This window comes from Clupea harengus, chromosome 20 (assembly GCF_900700415.2).
Source record: "Clupea harengus chromosome 20, Ch_v2.0.2, whole genome shotgun sequence".
Lineage (NCBI taxonomy): Eukaryota > Metazoa > Chordata > Actinopteri > Clupeiformes > Clupeidae > Clupea > Clupea harengus.
This window is the reverse complement of record NC_045171.1, coordinates 8,429,458-8,436,957: the sequence shown is the minus strand read 5'-3', so window position 1 is coordinate 8,436,957 and position 7,500 is coordinate 8,429,458. Positions and strand designations below refer to the sequence as shown.

At 42.2% G+C, this 7,500-nt stretch overlaps 1 protein-coding gene across 2 annotated transcripts in view; it reads left to right on the top strand.

Annotated features, from left to right (window-relative positions):
- The first annotated feature begins 338 nt into the window (after positions 1-338).
- frmpd3 (FERM and PDZ domain containing 3) overlaps positions 339-7,500 on the top strand; it is a 64,832-nt gene continuing 57,670 nt past the window's right edge. For both annotated transcript variants that reach the window (XM_031587198.2, XM_031587197.2), the window contains exon 1: positions 339-440. The gene's annotated coding sequence lies outside the window, so the exon portion shown is untranslated. The remainder of the gene's footprint in view (positions 441-7,500) is intronic.

The following is a 7,500-nucleotide window of genomic DNA, read 5'->3' as shown; positions in this document are numbered from 1 at the left end:
ACTTATGTAACTGGAACTAATGGACAATTTTCCTGCTTTGCCTGTTAGAAATTAGCCAGCGCTAATCGGATTGATGTGAGTTATTAAAGTGAGTCCCTATTTACACCAGTCATTTTTGCTTGATGTCTTCCGACAACGTTAACAAATTAGGAATCTTCTCGAATCAGTCACTATACCTAATGTGTGTTCATGGCCATCGCAATCTGTTTGCTTCAGTCAATTCATTTTGCTCTGGATTTTTCTCTCTCGCTTTCATATGCAAGTTTTATTCATGGTTGGATAGTGCATGTAGGTAGACTTCATGCAAGCTTTTTTCTTTCTTTGTTTCTCTCACAGAAGCCAACACAACAGGTGTGGAAGTGTGTGTGTGTGTGTGTGTGTGATCCCTGAAAGAGTGACAACATCCAGAGGCCACACGGAGCCCAGAGACCAGAAAAAACGTGAGTAAAACCGAACACTGCAGCTGTTTTTGCAAGCTCTCCTCTATCACACGTCACACATCTAAACCTTGAACACACTATTCAAGACCAGCTAAAGGTCACTGAGGTGTAAATGGCTAACAACGTTGCTCAAGGCTGGGATTGCGAAACTCTTGGTCAAAGCACTTGAAGTCAGACATAGTCTGGACACCCTGCTGCCTGTTATGGCCTTGGTCAGACCAGAAGCTTTGTGAGCTTGTGCTCTCAGCCACATCTTGAGTCTTATTTCAGTTTCATATCCAAGACAGACAGAGGCAAATGTTACATGTTTAACCATATCGGTTTGGATGCATCAGATAACTATCGCTTGTCTTCATTTTCAATCTTTTTTTAATGAAATTCTGGTGTGGTATATTATATGCACTGGCAGTCCAGATTGTGATCACTGAAAATATATTTTGCTATATTTAGAGAAAAGACATCAGTTGAGCTTGGCTTGAGTACTCCATACAACACAAGCTGCTGTTATTCAGCAGCCTGTTGACTTATTCAGTAAATGACACTTGGAATTTCAAAGTCATAGCAGACGTATATCAAGAGGAACTAGCATAGACAAATATGGCTTATGAAACCATCGGGAAACACACATCTTCTCTTACCACTGGCAAGTGGAGAAACAAAATCAAGTTTCAGAGTCTCGTAGTAAAGAATTTGATCAGCTCAAAGAGCAATCCAATATCCAAATGAAATGCCCTGGGCACAAAACACAAAAGTCAGATCAATCTCTCAAAACAAATTGCTTCAAAACAAGCCAAGGTCGACATTCAACAAAAACATAAATAATTTGCCTCTGTCACAAGAACAAATTATAAAGAAGGTTAAATCATTGGAAGGTTGTTAAGGCCATTTGTCTAAGAATCCTTTGTTTGGTCAAGACCAACCAAATATATTCATGCAGAGAGGAAAATCTTTGCCTGAAATGTAAATACATGGACCTCTGGAGACAGGAAAGTGATTAATGGCTACGGCAAGTAATGCACATTGTCTCAAGGATCCATTAGGAATTAGAATTCTTTGAATTAGAATTCTGGTCTACTTTCCTGTTTGATTGCAGTGACAGTTCTGATCAGTCAGACATTTTCATTGTTTTGTACAGTGTGACATGATAGCTAATTACTCCTCTTTCATTTAATAACATTGGCTATCCTGTTGTATGACTGTAAAATAAGTCAGTGCAATTTGTCAGTATGAAGCATTGAGCTCTTGGAGATGGACACACACACACACACACACACCATAAACATGATGCGGTGATGGTTGAGCTCTTGGAGATTGACACACACACACACACACAAATCATAAACATGATGCGGTGATGGTTGAGCTCTTGGAGATTGACACACACACACACACACACATTGTAAACATGACGCGTGATGGTTGAGCTCTTGGAGATTGACACACACACACACACATCATAAACATGACAAGGGGATGGCTTGGTATGGTATGGTCCTGAATAAACATTTTCAATGGAAATACCCCTAGAGTGTACCTCTCCTGTTGAGTGAGTGAGTTACAGTACACGAACACACACACACACTCACAGGCAATAATATGTAAGGCGGAAAAAGCTCTGGAAATGATGAAAACTACAAAACTGACCAGAGGGCCAAAAGTTTGTAGTTTAGCTCTTTAGATTAATTAGCCTCTCTGACACCTCTGTGTTCACTAGGTTACTTATGCTTTCTCTCTCTCTCTCTCTCTCTCTCTCTCTCTCTCTCTCTCTCTCTCTCTCTTCATTTCTCATCTCTTTATCTCATTCACTCACTCATTGAGGTTTGGGTTTGTTTTCTTTATTTGATGCATTCAGGTTTTATCCTGTTTGTGCGGTCATTTAAGTATACTTGTTCTGATTGGCATCCAAGCTGTTTATTTAATTGTTATTATTTACAGTTGTACTCATCCATTTGGTCTTTACTTTACATTCAGTTTGACCAGTTAAGCTGACCGTTTATTGCATTAATAAACTGTTCATTCATCATATAACTCAACAATGCCATTGTTCCAATATCTCATATACTGTTTAGCAATATTGGAGGTCATTTAATAACTTTATGGAGTCAGATGCATCCTATTTTTCTGCAACATCTACCACTCTAATGCATTCTTCTGTCCCATAAAACAGAAGCCTTACAGCCTGGGGTTTTTCCGTTGATTTTGGTAACATGGTTGGCTGTATAGGAGAGATACAGTACATTAGGATATTTTTGTCTTGTTTTGATTTGATTCCTAATAATTTTGTATCTCTAGCTCTTCTCTCCGCTCCCCTCTCCTCGGATCGTTGTCTCTAACGAGGCCTTTAAATGATTCACACTGCCAATTAAACAGGGCCCACTGCCGACTCTCTCTTTCCCTCTCTGTCTCTGTTTCTGTCTCTCTCTCTCTCCCTCTCTCTCTGTCTCTCCCACCATCATTGTGACAGAGCTGCCTTAAGAGGTTTTATGGGGAGTAAACGTCTCACAGGGTCACAACCTGCTCCTGCAACACCTCCGTCTCTTCAGGGCTCAGTGAGCAGGAGAGAGGTAACCACAGAAAGAGACAGAGAGAGAAAAAAGGAGGAGAGAAAAAAAATGAAGCTAGAAACCAGAGAAAAAGGGAGAGAGTGAAAAAGAGAACAGATAAAGAAATATGAAATGGAAAGACCAAAGGAATGCGGGAAGGAGAAAGGAATGGACAGAGAGACACAGTGAAAGAGAGATGGAGAGACAGAGGGAGAGGAAAACAGATAGAGAGAAGGAAAGAGAGAGAGAGAAACAGAGAGCATGTGAGAGGAAGAGAGCAGGCTGCCGAGTTAGCATATATGCAGTACAGTATTGATCTGGTTGAAAAATGGCCAGGCTTTGATTAACATGGGGGGAGGCAGGATGTAGAGGTGGTGGGGGGGGGGGGGGCAGTGCCGCAGGGGAACAGTGCTTGATCACACCGCTGGTGACACCGGGGGAGTGTGTTTGGGAGAAAATGAGGGTTGGTAAAAAGGACTGAAGGAACAAGCATTTGGTTTTCCAAAGCGCCGAGACTAACAGACTGACAGTCATGTTCAGTTACTCTTTCTTTTTTCTCTTTTTTTTTCCACTGCTCTTTTGAACATCTCCTAAGTCCTCCTGCGTGATTGCTTTGATCCAAGCACAGAGTTATCTGATGAAACAAACACTGCTTCACTCCTCTCTCAACATCCCACTGCGACACAGCAACAACACTTCATATCAGAAGAGTGGGCGAGAGTGTGTGTGTGGGGGTGTGTGCGTGTGTGTCTTTGTGTTAGTGTGAGAATGCGTGTGTTTGTGTGTGTGTGTGTGTGCTTTAGTGCATGTTTTTGTCAGTGAGTGTGTGTCTGTGTGTGTATGAGTGAGTGAGTGTGTGTGTGGGGGGGGGTACTACACTACCAGCATACTCAGCACAGATATATACGTGAAAGATGAAGTGCCTCAGACACTGAGGCTCACCCAGCAGACATACTGAGCACAACTCTGGTCTTCCCATCAAACACACACACACACACACACGCGCACACACGCACACGCACACGCACACACACACACACACACACACACACACACACACACACACACACACACACACACACACACACACACACACACACACACACATACACACACACACACACACACACACACACACACACAGCGCACACACAGACCCACTCCTACATCCACTCACATTCTTACACAAATACATATACTAGGCGGCCCTGGAGCACGCAATCAGGCATAAGTACATCACACACACACACACACACACACACACACACACACACACACACACACACACACACGCACACACACGCACGCACACTCCCTTCATCTGTAAGGTTTTATTATTAGTGCCACTATGCTGTGAGGAGACTGCAAGGCAGTGACTCTCAAGAATGCTAATGGCTTATGCTTGGGCCATTTTCTGATATGATGGCAGACTGTTCGATTGTGCACAGGTGACATGCATGCTCAATCACCCTGGAGGTCCACATGAATGGGGAAGCAAACGGATAACTGGCCAGTGTTGCATTGGTCGTGTGCATGTGGACTGAACTTGTGCTGTGATATGTGCAATCAAGCTTAATCTGTTCTTTAAATGATAAACTGAGGCAGCTGATCATCTGATCGGCTGCTTCACCTTCGACCTTTGAGTCATTTAAACAAATGAACATCAAACACCCAGTTTGGTGCGGGTGTAGACAATTGAACTGTCCTGGTGATGATGTCATGTGTTGCTATGCAGAACACAACATGGCTCTGAGATATTTTTTATCACCTGACCTTTATCATGCCAAGGCAGCTTTTTGTGATGTTGACAAGAAGAGGAAAATGGAATAATAAGTGCCCCCAAATTTCACTGATTGCTGTTGAACTTGAAGTCCAACTGCACATGAGCCTTTTCAGGCAGCACAATGGAGTAGCAGAGTCATTGAAGGTAGCCCTTACAGGTACAGTCACTGGTTTTAATGGTGAAAAATATTTCTAGAACTACAATAATGACATTTATCTGAAGAATAATAGTTGATGGTTAGCCCCATTGTCGTCTGTGGATTTTAACTCTTCGTTTGATATTTTGATACTTTGTTTTCATGCACATATTTAGTTTGACGAAGGACACTTTAGATGGACCGGACATGTAAACATACACCTAAGAAAGAAGAAAGGGGAACTAGAGTTTGTAAGTGTGTGCCAAAATGCACCACAATATTAGATAACACTGTTGATTCATCATGCCTTAAGAGTTACACCATCTTTGTATCGCATTGTGTTACCTCCTGGTATGAAATGCGCCGTATAAAAAAAGTTTGATTTGATTTGATTTGATTTGATTTGTAGGTCCAGAAGCATTTTAATTTTGTGTCAACAAAAACGACTTACTGCACCTTCAATCCAGTTACGGATCTGGCCCAGACGTGGCCCAGACTCAGCTAATCTGTGTTCCCCGCTACGAGCGAGTTTGGACTGGTGCCGCCTACGTTAACCCAATGAAGTTGGGCTGTGTTTCCCACTGGGTCGATTACCGTGGATCAAACAAAAGTGCTCAGGCATTGATCCGGGGAACACATTAAAGCAGATCTTTACCCCGAGGGGGGAGGGGGGGCGAGCTTTTCCCCAGCAGTCCTCACACATGAGGCCTTTTAACTAGGTGCTTGGGCTCAGGCTTCAGATGATACACGTGTGTGATGGAGATCATGGTCTGATCTTAAAGGATCACTTAGACATGATGGGCTTATGCTAGGTCACACATCACTGAGTAAGAACACGAGAGGCGATCTCGAAGGATCAGTCAGACGTGATCAGATAACTTTAGACAGACGCAGGGGACAGTGGCTTGCAATACAAATACAGGAGCTTGTTCAAATGTCTTGTTGTAGCATTTTAATGTTAGCTTTGTGGCGTTTTCACCCAAACATAAAAGATTTAAAAATCCTGGGATTGGTTGTTGACTTTGTTGTTCCCCTTACCTTGATGTTTCCATTCTATTTTTATCATCTCTTTTTGCCTGTCGACGGCTATGTTTTAGAGACTTCAGTCAGAGAGGGATTTGGCTGTTTTAAAGGTGATGTCAAAGAACACAGTAGGCAACAAGGAACTCTGAGATTCTTCAGTAGATACCAGATTGTTTGAATTTTTCAAGGGGGTTTAATTGTTTGAATGTCGATTCTTTTTTTCTTCCCCTCCCTTAGGTTCAGACTCACACATACAATGATGGTGAAGTGTGACTACCATGAATGGCTACTCTAAACTTGGACCTTCATGATAATATTAATTAATTCATAATTAAATAACAATGCATTAGTTTCAGTAGCAATCTAGTTCCATGATGAAATTGCTTCTAGTGTGAGCATGTTTAGAACCTAAAGCAAATCATATAAATGAGTACTGTGTGTAACCATTTCTGTAATCATCAATTGTGAACGAACGCCTCATAATGCTGTCATGTGTGCTAATATTATGGCTCAGATACGGTCTTTAGAGAGGTGTTGCACAGCACTACACACCCCTTATCGACGTCTCTGACTGAAGTCTGAACCCCAGGTGTTCACATCCGCAGCTGATTGTGGCCAAGACAGGGGTCTGGTCTCAGATGTCATCAGGGTAGTCCAGCATGTGGGAGAACGGGACAGGACAGCCGTGGCTCACCGCGGGGTACGGTGCGGTGTGGTGTGGTGTGGTGTGGTGCGGTGCGGTGCGGTGCGATGCTCACAGAGTGCTGTCAACTGCAGTCTGATGCCCTGATAAATGATAAAACGACAGGGAGTGAGAAAGAGAGAGGGAGTATGCTTAAACCTGACCCAAAGTTGCCTTGGGTAGTATGTACACAATGTTTAATAACTATTATTAAGTTAGTTATTAAGTTACTAAATTAGTGCTGCATACGTCTTACATAGCTTTGTGTTATTTCAGGATGTATGTATCGATAGGGTTACGGTTTAGGGATAGGATTGGTAACATTTAACAGTACGTACTTATGTGAAACACCTTTATTTATTCAGCTTGCATATGGATATTGTACCCAAGGCTGCTTGAAATACATTTTGAAATAGAGAGAGAGAGAGAGAGAGAGAGAGAGAGAGAGAGAGAGAGAGATATTACTGTGCATGGAAGCACGATAACTGGTTAATGCAGTATGAGATGTGCTTGCATATTGTATATAAGTATATTGTACCTAAGGCTGCATAAAATATATTTTGAAAGAGACAGAGAGAGAGAGACAAAAAAAGATATTACTGTGCATGAAACACAATAACTGGTTAATGCAGTATGAGAACTGTCCTCGGTTGGCTGCCTAGGTGATTACCGAAGGGTATCATTTCTTCTCCTCTATGACTTCTCAGACATTCATTTAATTTCTTCTCCTCTGTGACTTCTCAGACATTCATTTCATTTCTGTTCTTGTTTGGAGGTCAACAGTCCCTCCAGGAGCTAATCTAAAGTATCTATGTGTGCTTGAGAGACAGACGGTATGAGTTTGTGTCGGAGGAAAAATATATGCAGTTAGACTAGACCTCTCTCATTGAAAA